Below are 11,953 nucleotides of genomic sequence, written 5' to 3'. Positions count from 1 at the left end.
TCATTACGTATTTATTGTGCCCTGAGCCTTTACCCAAGCTCTCTCTCTGCATATCTGTCTTTCTTATAAGTGGACCATCATTTTTGTGTACCAAACCCCGCCTGCCTCCCTTTCTATGTTCCTGCTTAAACCTTCTGTGCTGCATCGTCATCTCTGACTTGACTACCCTTCAGTGGCGGTTACAAACAGGAGACTCTGATCCTGCACTGGAATTGTGACACTGAGTGTATTACAGACTTGGCTGTCCCAGTATCTATCAAAAAATCAAGCTCACTGTGCCCTGGCAAGGTGCCTTTTACAACGGGCATTATAGAATACAACCTGGGGTTTGGGGGTCGAGAGCGTGTTCCACCACAATCCACAGAGATCTTTTGCCACCAAGCATTCTGTTCATCGCATCTGCCACACGTCCACGCCGGCGAATGGGTGGAACACTACCTTCTTTAATCTTGGGAGCCTTTATTTGGTGATCTCGGTCATAAGTCAGTCGGATGTCTCGCCCATTTGTGTCACTAAGTCTGTGGTCCTTGAAGCATTCATACATAAAACATCCATTTAGTTCATACTCCTTTTATCCCCTCCTGGTCACTTCCTCAGACACTTTTCTCATCTTATTGGCCATATCAGTATAACCATTATAACGTAACGAGCCATGCTGTTCGCTGTTAAATTCATTCTATTTTTCGACATCCAGATAGCCTTCTCCTCACATACTAAATGAGATTCTTAAAGCACAATCGTTAACAATCCCTAAAAGAAGGAAGAATGGGAAGCATTTAAAGAGACCAGGATGGTTGAACACAAAACTTAAAACATATATTTTTTTCCTTTTTAACGTGTGTATCAAAGGGAAAGGGGGGGGGGGGGGGACATATCTAAAGAATTCTGCAGAAACTGTAGGGCAAGTGTCAGAAAAGCTAAAGCTAATAATGAATTGAGGCTTGCAATAGAGGCCAAAAGCAATAAAAGATTTGGGGGGTATGTCAAAAGCAAAAGAAAATTCAAAGATAGTATAAGATGTTCACAGGAATAAAATGGTCAATTGGTTAAAAATGATGTTGAGAAGGCCGAGCTTTTAAATTCCTACTTTGTATCTGTTTTCCTCCCTGTGCTATTGGAGGAATGCAAGAATGCAGGCTATCTATAAGCAGAGAGATGGTGAGGGAACACATAGCTAACGTAAATGAATTCAAGTTTCAAGGTCCAGATGAATTACATCCTAGGATACTAAAGGAAGCAGCGGAGGTAATTGCTGAACCATTCTCCGTAATCTTTGAAAGTTCCTAGAGAACAGGAGAAGTCCCAGAAGATTGGAAAATGGCAAATGTTGTCCCTCTCTTCAAAAAAGGGAAGAAGGTGGATCCATGAAACTACAGGCCTGTGAGCCTGACTTCTATACCGGGAAAGATCTTTGAACAAATTATTAAACAGCATGTATTCAAGTACTTGGAAAAGAAGGAGTAATTAACTAGAGCCAGCATAGGTTTGTAACAAACAAGTCATGCAAGACTAATCTAATTTTCTTCTATGACAGAATCACCGACTGGGTTGATCTGTATAATATGGTAGATATACTATATCTTGGCTTTAGTAAAGCATTTGACAAAGTATCTCATACCAAACTTAATGAAAACATATTTGGAAAAGTGTATCGTTCATGATGAAAATGCGTGGTGCTTGGCGACTGTTTTTTCACATACTCACATGTGAGGTTGCCCTTAGGCTGAAATAGCCAATAAACTCCACAGAAAGGGTGTGTCGTGTGCGTGTGAACTGGCCTTGCATGCGCAACAATTATAGTAATGGGTGTAGACATGTGCGCAACACGCTGATTATGGTCCTCTTCAAACCTCATTCATGCTCAAAAATGCAGCGCTGTGGTGAGCATATTTGCGGATACGCTCATGTAAAGCCACCCTTAAACAGTGTTATACACCCATTTTTAGGGGTTTTGGTGAACTTGAGGTTCAGATTAAATTAATTTGGACCAAACCAAATTTTTCAAAAGTTGGTTCCCCACTACTGAGCGCCGCCGCAGTCCGCACCATTTCCATGAGATTAGTTAGTTAGAATCTGCTAGTTTTCCTGTACTAAAGGATACATCCTATAAATCTAGGGCTAGGATTGGAGTCCAAATGTAGATGATGTATAAAACTAATGAATGTCCTGTTCTTCACATAGGAATATCTCAACTACTATAAATGGTAAGCGTATAATGACGTTGTTACTATTTATTCCTCTAATTGATGTCATTATTTATAACTGAAACTGTTCTTTAAGTTATAAAAGATACAGACAAGCTCAATATGTTGACATGATGAGTTTAATGGGGATGTCCATGGTTAGAAAATCATTGTTGCTTGCTTCTAAACACAGCGCCACCCTTCCATGTGGGTTGTTTCTGGAATTGTAGTTCAGTTTCCATTCACTTAAAAAAAACATTATTAAAACTGATTCAGTTTATTTTTGTCCTAATAGGGGACCAGAATTAGTGATCATCTGATCGCATGTAGAATATATTGCAATACTTAGGTATTGCAGTATTTTGTAAATTTACTGTCATTCTATTAAATTTTGTATATTGCAGAAAAGACAGCCAACATACATCGCCTAAAAAAATATATCACTTTTGCCAGGGCTACCCCTTCCCATCCATCAGCTGATCGTTTGGCCCACTGCAGTGACAGCGGCATCAGTGGACATTGGAGGGTTTCTAAACAGCGGACCCCTGTCCATCAATTAATGATGGCCTATCGGAGGATAGGTCTTCAGTTGAAAAACAAGACAGGAGACCCTTTTTAGATGGTCCCTCTACCATAAGAAAGCATGTCTTGAAACTAAACCGTATGAATCTCTATTTACGAGACTGTCATGGGAGGAGCTGAATTACCTCGAAGAGCACCTTAATTGGCTGCCGAAAAACCCATCAAACGCTGTAAGGGGTTATCTTGTAGGGTGACACATAGAGAACTCTCATAGCGGCCATCTACAGAACCTCTACCATAAGAAAGCACGTCTTAAAACTAAACTGTATACCTCTCTTCTTATTTCCAGAACTGTCACAGGAGATGCTGGACCTGCTGGAACTGCACATTAATTGGCTCTAAGGGGTTATCTTTTGGGGTGACACACAGATAATTCTCATAGCGGCCTTCCACACAGTATAAAACTGGGCAGTAGTGACGGACTGTGTCTTATAGGGGAACTCTTCTATAGACGCATGTCAGTTAGATAAGGGAGGCAGTTATACCAGCGCTAGAGTTTATATAGAGAGATTATATAGGTTGCAGGATCTAAGTAGTTAAATGGCCATGATAGGCCACAATTGGAGCTGACTCCTATGTCAGCTTTAGGGTGACTACCCACTGGAGTTTTTTTTTCCCTGCGAAATTCGCAGCATTTTTTTTTCTGCAGGGGCCTATGGGACTTGTAATGTTAAAATCGCGATCGCGCAAAATCGCAATTTACCGCGAAATCGAAGTTGCCTGTAAGGCCCAAATCCTCTTGTGATCCCCAGGAAGTCACAGCTCACATTTGGGAACCCCTGCTGTTTTAACTTATAAATGTGAACTATTGCTTGTACAGGGTCAACAAGAGTGGTTCCAAAGTAACGCTGACCTAGGGCTTTGACAGACAAGCGTGTGCGCAAATATGTCCGCCGGGGGCGTATTTACACATGAAGAAAGTTGTGAGATGGCAATACTCAGGCTGATACGTGCGTATCGGCGCGTAGTAATTTAATTTTTGTCCTCGCAATGCCAGTTCACACGCGTGTGATACTATTTAAAGCCTAATAAGGGCCAGCTATCTTCTCCCTGCGTCGCCCGCCAGGCCGCACCCTTCCCCTTGGGTTTTTTAAACCTGCCATTGACTTCTATAGCAGCTTTCTGCATAATATGCAGGAAGATAGGGCAGGTCGAGAACACGAGAAATACGCTCAGGAGAACGAACCTATTGAAATGAATGGCTTCGCTTTGTCACATTTTACAGCCGCGATTTCATGCGCGCAAAAACATGTGCAAACGCATTCATCTGTTTCAGCTCTAAACCTGTATTTTCACGGACAAGAAAAAACACGCCAATTCGGTGATTGCGGGACACACAGGATGTATGTGTTATAATAACCCATTACTTACAATGGGTTAATTCACATGAGCGATTTTTCTTGTGCAGCCATATCAAAAAATCACAGCATGATTAGGGCGATAACCTCATAAATCAGGGCTGGGATAAGTGATCACGCTCTCCGTGATTCTGCCTCTTCTACAATGTTGACTTTACTGAACACAGTTGTTAATTATATTTTTGATTGCACACGTCCATCGCCAAAATGGCGAACGCAGGCACAAAAGTCGCAGATTGACGGGGTAATTTAAAATCTCCCTGCACCTGGCTACTAAATGTAGCCAAGAGCCTGGAGATTTCATGGGGTGCCATGGTACGCGTTTCCCAGTCATGTGATCACCGTTATCCAATGGATAACGGCGATCACGTAAAAGTAAAAAAAGCTCAATTTTCACCTCCCGTCACGGATCGGATCCGTGAGGGGAGGTGAAATTACTTAAATAAGTCCACTGGCAATGTCCCCTGATGGGATCCTTATCTGCGGACCTTTCCCCAGTTTTAGCGCATGCACCTGTAGCCAAAATGGTGGACACAGGCGCAGAAGCTGGGGAGGGCAAGAGGAAATTTAAAATCTCCTTGCTCCTGGCTACTAAAGGTAGCCAAGAGCTTAGAGATGTCATGGGGGGGCACGGTGAGCGGTCTTCGGTCATGTGATCACCATTATCCAATGGATAATGGCGATCACGTAAAAGTTAAAAGACAGTTAAAGTTTGATGCTCCGTTCAGTTTGGGCCCTGTTGTGCATCCAGATAGAAGATTAGGGCCACAATGGGTATGTTTCTGAACACGGGACAAATGGGGGTATACATTTTGGGGTGAAAGTCTTTATTCCTATGTATGCTGTACAAAAAAAACTATTTTTAAAATGACGTAATTTGCAAAAAAAACAAAAATCGTAACTTTTTCCTTCTGCTTTGCTTCGATTCATTTAAAAATGGTGGAATCAAAAGACGCAGTACACCCCTAGATGAAAAAAACTAAAATCATAATTTTTTAAATTTCTACCCGTACAATTTTTTACTTCTGCTTTGCTTTGATTCATTCAAAAACTGTTGGGTCAAAATACGCAGTACACCCCTAGATTAATGCGCTAAGAGGTATAGTTTCCAAAATGAGGTCATTTGTGGGCGTCCTCCACATTTTGGCCGCTCAAGGGGTCTACAAGTGAGCAATGGGGCCTAAAACGCCTTCAAGCTAAATGTCTGTTCTGAAAACCACGAGCTGCTCCTTTCGGATTTGGCCCCGTTGTACATACGGACAGAAGAATAGGGCCACAATGGGTATGTTTCTGAACACAGGACAAACAGGGGTATGGATTTTGAGGTGTAAATCCTCATTTTCATGTGCACTATAGAAAAAATCCTGTCTTTAAAATTATGTATTTGCAAAAATATGAAATTTAATTTTTTCTACTCTAAATTGCATTAATTCCTGAAAAGAAACTGTGGGGACAAAATACTCCTGACCCCCCTCAGTGAATACACTAAGGGGTGTAGTTTTTAAAATGGGGTCATTTGTGGGGTTATCTATAATTCTGAACCTATGAGCCTTTGCAATCTTGGCTTAGTGCTGGAAAACAAAGTGTTCCTCAAAATGTTGATAATTAATGTTAAATTTGTACAACTTCTAAATGGTTAAAAAAACGAAAGTTTTTCAAATGTGCATTCAGAATAAAGTGAGCAGATGGAAATATATATCTTAGCAAAAATTTGTACAGTATGGTTGCAGATATTTGAGATATTACAGTTGAAAAATGTGAAAAAATGTCAATTTTTTAATTCATTGGCACTTTTAATAAATATACACAGGTTCTATCGGTCTATTTTTACTACCTAAATGAAGTACAACATGTGGTGAAAAAAAAATGTTAGAATAAGGAGTTATGATATGTTAAGTGACACACGTCAGATTTCCAAAATTTGGCTCCGTCACTAAGGCGCAAACAGGCTTGGTCACTAAGGGGTTAGGTTATCATCATAAAGCAGTTTGGGATAAGTGATCACGCTCTCCGTGATTCTGCCTCTTCTACAATGTTGACTTTACAGAGCACAGCTCTTATATTTCGGGTTGTACTTGTGTTTTTTTGGACACGGCGACTTCTCGGCCTTTACCTGGTGATGTTACTTATCTCATCCTCATATCACTTGGTTCTCATCTCTCTGTTCCATTCTGTCCAATCATATACATTTCTAGACGTCTCTAGCAGCAGGAAGAATAATGTTCTCTTATTTCTTTCTCTCTTGCTTGCTGAAGAAACAGCACCCAATGAGGATAACGGAGCACCCGAGACACCGCCTGGACCATCGGATGCTGAAGGTAAAAACAGTCTCCTACTATCTAATATATATCTCAGTGAAATGAGGGGACTTGATGTTGTATGCTGGTCTCTGCTATTGTATTCAATAGGAGCTGCATCTGCATTTCCAACCCGGGTCGCTGCGCCATGGTCGGCACATTTTGCTTCCTGTGCTGACCACATCGGAAATCATCTGATTGATTGGAATTTGAATGGCTGGTCCCAACGATCATCTATTGATGGCTTGTCAATTTAAAATACCATTTTAAATACATGGCAGTCCTGAGAGTCTTTACTAGAGCCAGGGCTGCCATGGCAAACACTGACTCACCGCAATCACATGGTGGCTTAGATGGTGAGTCGGAGGGAGAGCCCCCCCAATGCTGATAGTTTACATGCCGCCGTCAGGTTAGACAGTGCATGTAAGATGTCAAATAGCTGCTATCAGAATTAGCTCCAACTGTGACCTTTAGCGGCGGATGTCAACTGTCAGAACAGCCGTCACCCTCCGGGTATGCAGCTAGCTTGGCTCCCGGACCCACTTTGTATCCACCCCACACCTCTGAGACATACACATACGCTAAAGAGGTAGAAGGGGTTAATGTGATTAACATGATGATAACCTGTATATTTCTTTATGTTTACAGGATTGTCAGATAAGAACATAGTGACCCCTGGAGAGAACCTGATGGTCAAAACTGGAGAAATGAGAAGAAATTTGCTCTTTATCTACAAATTCAAAAGTTGGCTTCCCACTAGTGATGCGCCCTATAAATCTCGGGTTGGGATTGGAGCCCACATGTAGATGATGTATGACACTTATGAGTGCCATGTTCTCCCCACAGGAACATCTGTACCGGAGGTCAGAATTAGGACCGTTATTATTCTGACTATTCCTGCTACAATGGAGATACTACGGAGCACAGCTCTTATGGTTTGGATTGTGTTTGTGGTTTTTTTGGACATGGCGACCTCTCACTCGTTACCTGGTAAATTACATTATTTCATCGTTGCCCTTAGACAGTGTTATACAGCAGTTTTAGGGGGTTTGGTGAACTTGTGGTTCAGTTCAAATTAATTTGGACCAAACTGATTTTTCACAAGTTGTCTCCCCACTAGTGAGCGCCACCGCTGTCCGCGCCATTTACTGAGATTATTTAGTTAGGATCCGCTAGTCTTCCTGTAATAGGAAATATGCCCTATAAATCTCGGGTTCAGATTGGAGCCCAAACATAGATGATATATGAGGCTAATGAGTGCCATGTTCTCCCCATAGGAACATCTGGACCGGAGGTTAGAATTAGGACTGTTATTTTCCTGACTATTCCTGCTACAATGGAGATACTACGAAGCACAGCGTTTATTTTCTTGTTGTTCGGTTTTTTTGGACACGGCGACTTCTTGACCTTTACCTGGTAATATTTCATCGCTGCCCTTAGACTGTGTTATACAGCAGTTTTAGGTCCCTTGTCCACGGCCGTGACCGGATATCGCTAGCGATATTCCACCACAGGGAGGAGGGGGAAGCACTGACGGGTCTCCGCGGTGAGCCTATATAATGGATAGGCTCATTGCGGAGAATCGCGGCAAATCACGACATGCAGCGATTTGAATTTTGCCAGCGGAGAATCGCTATTAACCCCGCCCCTGGACGTTGGGCTGTGCTTTCCATAGTAAGCCTATGGAAAGCGTGTCATCTCGCAATGCAAACTCGCCCGTGGACAGGCAGCCTCAGGGGTTTTGTTGAACTTGTGGTTCAGTTCAATTTAATTTGGACCAAACTGATTTTTCACAAGTTGTCTCCCCACTAGTGAGCGCCGCCGCAGTCTGCGCCATTAACAGGAAATTAGTTAGAATTGGCTAGTCTTCCTATAATAAGAGAAGCATCCTATAAATCTCGGGTTCAGATTGGAGCCCAAATGTAGATAATATATGAAACTAGTTAATGCCATGGTCTCCCTATAGGAACATCTGGACCGGAGGTCAGAATTAGGACTGTTATTATTCTGACTCTTCCCATTATGAATGATAAGTGTATAATGACATTGTTACTACTACTATTTAATCCTCTATTTTATGTCATTACTTATAACTGTAGGAAACCGTTCCCCAATTTATTAAAGATATAGACAAGCTCAATATGTTGACATAATGGGGTTAACGGGGTTGTCCAGGGTTAGAAAAACGTGTTTTTTTTCAAACACAGCGCCACCTTTCTTTGTGGGTTGTTTCTGGAATTGCAGCTCAGTTTCCATTCACTTCAACAATAGGTTATTAATAGTGATGAGCGAACGTACTCGTCCGAGCTTGATGCTCGGGCGAATATTAGGGTGTTCGGGATGCTCATTACTTTTAACGAGCACCACGCGGTGTTCGGGTTACTTTCACTTTCCTCTGTGAGACGTTAGCGCGCTTTTCTGGCCAATTGAAAGACAGGGAAGGCATTACAACTTCACCCTGTGACGTTCAAGCCCTATACCACCCCCCTGCTGTGAGTGGCTGGGGAGATCAGATGTCACCCGACTATAAAAGTCGGCCCCTCCCGCGGCTCGCCTCAGATGCCTTGTGAGTTAGCTGAGGGAAAGTGCTGCTGCTGGTGCTGCTGTAGGTAGAGTGTTAGGAGTGAGTGTAGGCTTCAAGAACCCCAACGGTCCTTCTCAGGGCCACATCTATCCGTGTGCAGTACTGTGGAGGGTGCTGTTAGCAGTGTTGCACAATTTTTTTTTTTTCAAAATCGGCTGTCTGCAGAGCATTGCGCCCTGCAGTAATAGTCCAGGGACAGAAGTGGTGGTTAGGCAGGGAGAGTGTTAGGAGTGAGTGTAGGCTTCAAGAACCCCAACGGTCCTTCTTAGGGCCACATTTAACCGTGTGCAGTACTGTGCAGGCTGCTGTTAGCAGTGTTGCATCTTTTTTTTTTTCAAAATCGGCTGTGCAGAGCATTGCGCCCTGCAGTAATACTACAGGGAGAGAATTGTGTAGGCAGGGCCAGAAGACATATATTATTGATTGAATATAGTCAGTGGGCCTTTTCTTTAAAAAAAAAGGGAAAAATTCAATGTGGCCTGCCTCTGTCAGTCCTCAGCGTTCTGGGTACGTGTGTGGTGGGTGGAGATAGTAAAAAAAATCATACGCAGCCAGCTACGTTTAACAGCAGTCTTGCGCCAATTTATTTCCTTCCTGCCTGGGGAAAATCACCGCTCTGCTGCACTTCATATAACTGCATTTCTGTGGAACAGATTTCTTATCTGATTGAATATAGTCAGTGGGCCGGCCTTCCCTTAAAAACAAAAGGGAAAAATTCTATGTGGCCTGCCTCTGTCAGTCCTCAGCGTTCTGTGTACGTGTGTGGTGGGTGGAGATAGTAAAAAAATCATACGCAGCCAGCTACGTTTAACAGCAGTCTTGCGCCAATTTATTTCCTTCCTGCCTGGGGAAAATCACCGCTCTGCTGCACTTCATATAACTGCTTTTCTGTGGAACAGATTTCTTATCTGATTGAATATAGTCAGTGGGCCTTTTCTTTAAAAAAAGGGAAAAATTCTATGTGGCCTGCCTCTGTCAGTCCTCAGCGTTCTGTGTACGTGTGTGGTTGGTGGAGATAGTAAAAAAAATCATACGCAGCCAGCTACGTTTAACAGCAGTCTTGCGCCAATTTATTTCCTTCCTGCCTGGGGAAAATCACCGCTCTGCTGCACTTCATATAACTGCATTTCTGTGGAACAGATTTCTTATCTGATTGAATATAGTCAGTGGGCCTTTTCTTTTAAAAAAAAGGGAAAAATTCTATGTGGCCTGCCTCTGTCAGTCCTCAGCGTTCTGGGTACGTGTGTGGTGGGTGGAGATAGTAAAAAAATCATACGCAGCCAGCTACGTTTAACAGCAGTCTTGCGCCAATTTATTTCCTGCCTTCCTGGGAAAAATCACCGCTCTGCTGCACTTCATATAACTGCATTTCTGTGGAACACATTTCTTATCTGATTGAATATAGTCAGTGGGCCTTTTCTTTAAAAAAAAGGGAAAAATTCTATTTGTCCTGCAGGCTTGCGCCAATTTATTTCCTGCCTGGGAAATCACTGGTAATACAGCATGCTGAGGGGTAGGGGTAGGCCTAGAGGACGTGGACGTGGCCGAGGACGCGTAGGCCCAAGTGAGGGTGTGGGCACAGGCCGAGCTCCTGATCCAGGTGTATCACAACCGACTGCTGCGCGATTAGGAGAGAGGCACGTTTCTGGCGTCCCCACATTCATCGCCCAATTAATGGGTCCACGCGGGAGACCTTTATTAGAAAATGAGCAGTGTGAGCAGGTCCTGTCGTGGATGGCAGAAAGTGCTTCGAGCAAGCTATCATCCACCCACAGTTCTGCGCCATCCAGTGCTGCAAATCCGAATCCTCTGGCTGCTGCTCCTCCTTCCTCCCAGCCTCCTCACTCCACTACAATGACACATGCTCAGGAGCGGGAAGACTCCCAGGAACTGTTCTCGGGCCCCTGCTCAGATTGGGCAGCAGTGGTTCCTCTCCAAGCAGAGGAGTTTATCGTCACTGATGCCCAACCATTGGAAAGTTCCCGGGGTCCGGGGGATGAGGCTGGGGACTTCCGGCAACTGTCTCAAGACCTTTCAGTGGGTGAGGAGGACGATGACGATGAGACACAGTTGTCTATCGGTGAGGTAGTAGTAAGGGCAGTAAGTCCGAGGGAGGAGCACACAGAGGATTCGGAGGAAGAGCAGCAGGACGATGAGGTGACTGACCCCACCTGGTGTGCAACGCCTACTCAGGACAGGTCTTCAGAGGGGGAGGCAAGGGCAGCAGCAGGTCAGGTTGCAAGAGGCAGTGCGGTGTCCAGGGGTAGAGGCAGGGCCAGACCGAATAATCCACCAACTGTTTCCCAAAGCGCACCCTCGCGCCATGCCACCCTGCAGAGGCCAAGGTGCTCTAAGGTCTGGCAGCTTTTCACAGAGACGCCTGATGACCGACGAACAGTGGTGTGCAACCTTTGTCGCGCCAAGATCAGCCGGGGAGCCACCACCAACAGCCTCACCACCACCAGCATGCACAGACATATGATGGCCAAGCACCCCACAAGGTGGGACGAAGGCCGTTCACCGCCTGCGGTTTGCACCGCTGCCTCTCCCCCTGTGCCCCAACCTGCCACTGAGATCCAACCCCGCTCTGAGGACACAGGCACTACCGTCTCCTGGCCTGCACCCACACCTTCACCTCCGCTGTCCTCGGCCCAATCCAGCAATGTCTCGCACCGCACCGTCCAGCCGTCGCTAGCGCAAGTGTTTGAGCGCAAGCGCAAGTACGCCGCCACGCACCCGCACGCTCAAGCGTTAACCGTCCACATAGCCAAATTTATTAGCCTTGAGATGCTGCCGTATAGGGTTGTGGAAACGGAGTCCTTCAAAAGTATGATGGCGGCGGCGGCCCCGCGCTACTCAGTTCCCAGTCACCACTACTTTTCCCGATGTGCCGTCCCAGCCCTGCACGACCACGTCTCCCGCAACATTGTACGCGCCCTCACCAATGCG

The sequence above is a fragment of the Eleutherodactylus coqui genome, chromosome 1 (genome assembly GCF_035609145.1).
Source record: "Eleutherodactylus coqui strain aEleCoq1 chromosome 1, aEleCoq1.hap1, whole genome shotgun sequence".
Taxonomy (NCBI): Eukaryota; Metazoa; Chordata; class Amphibia; order Anura; family Eleutherodactylidae; genus Eleutherodactylus; species Eleutherodactylus coqui.
This window is presented reverse-complemented; position numbering follows the sequence as displayed.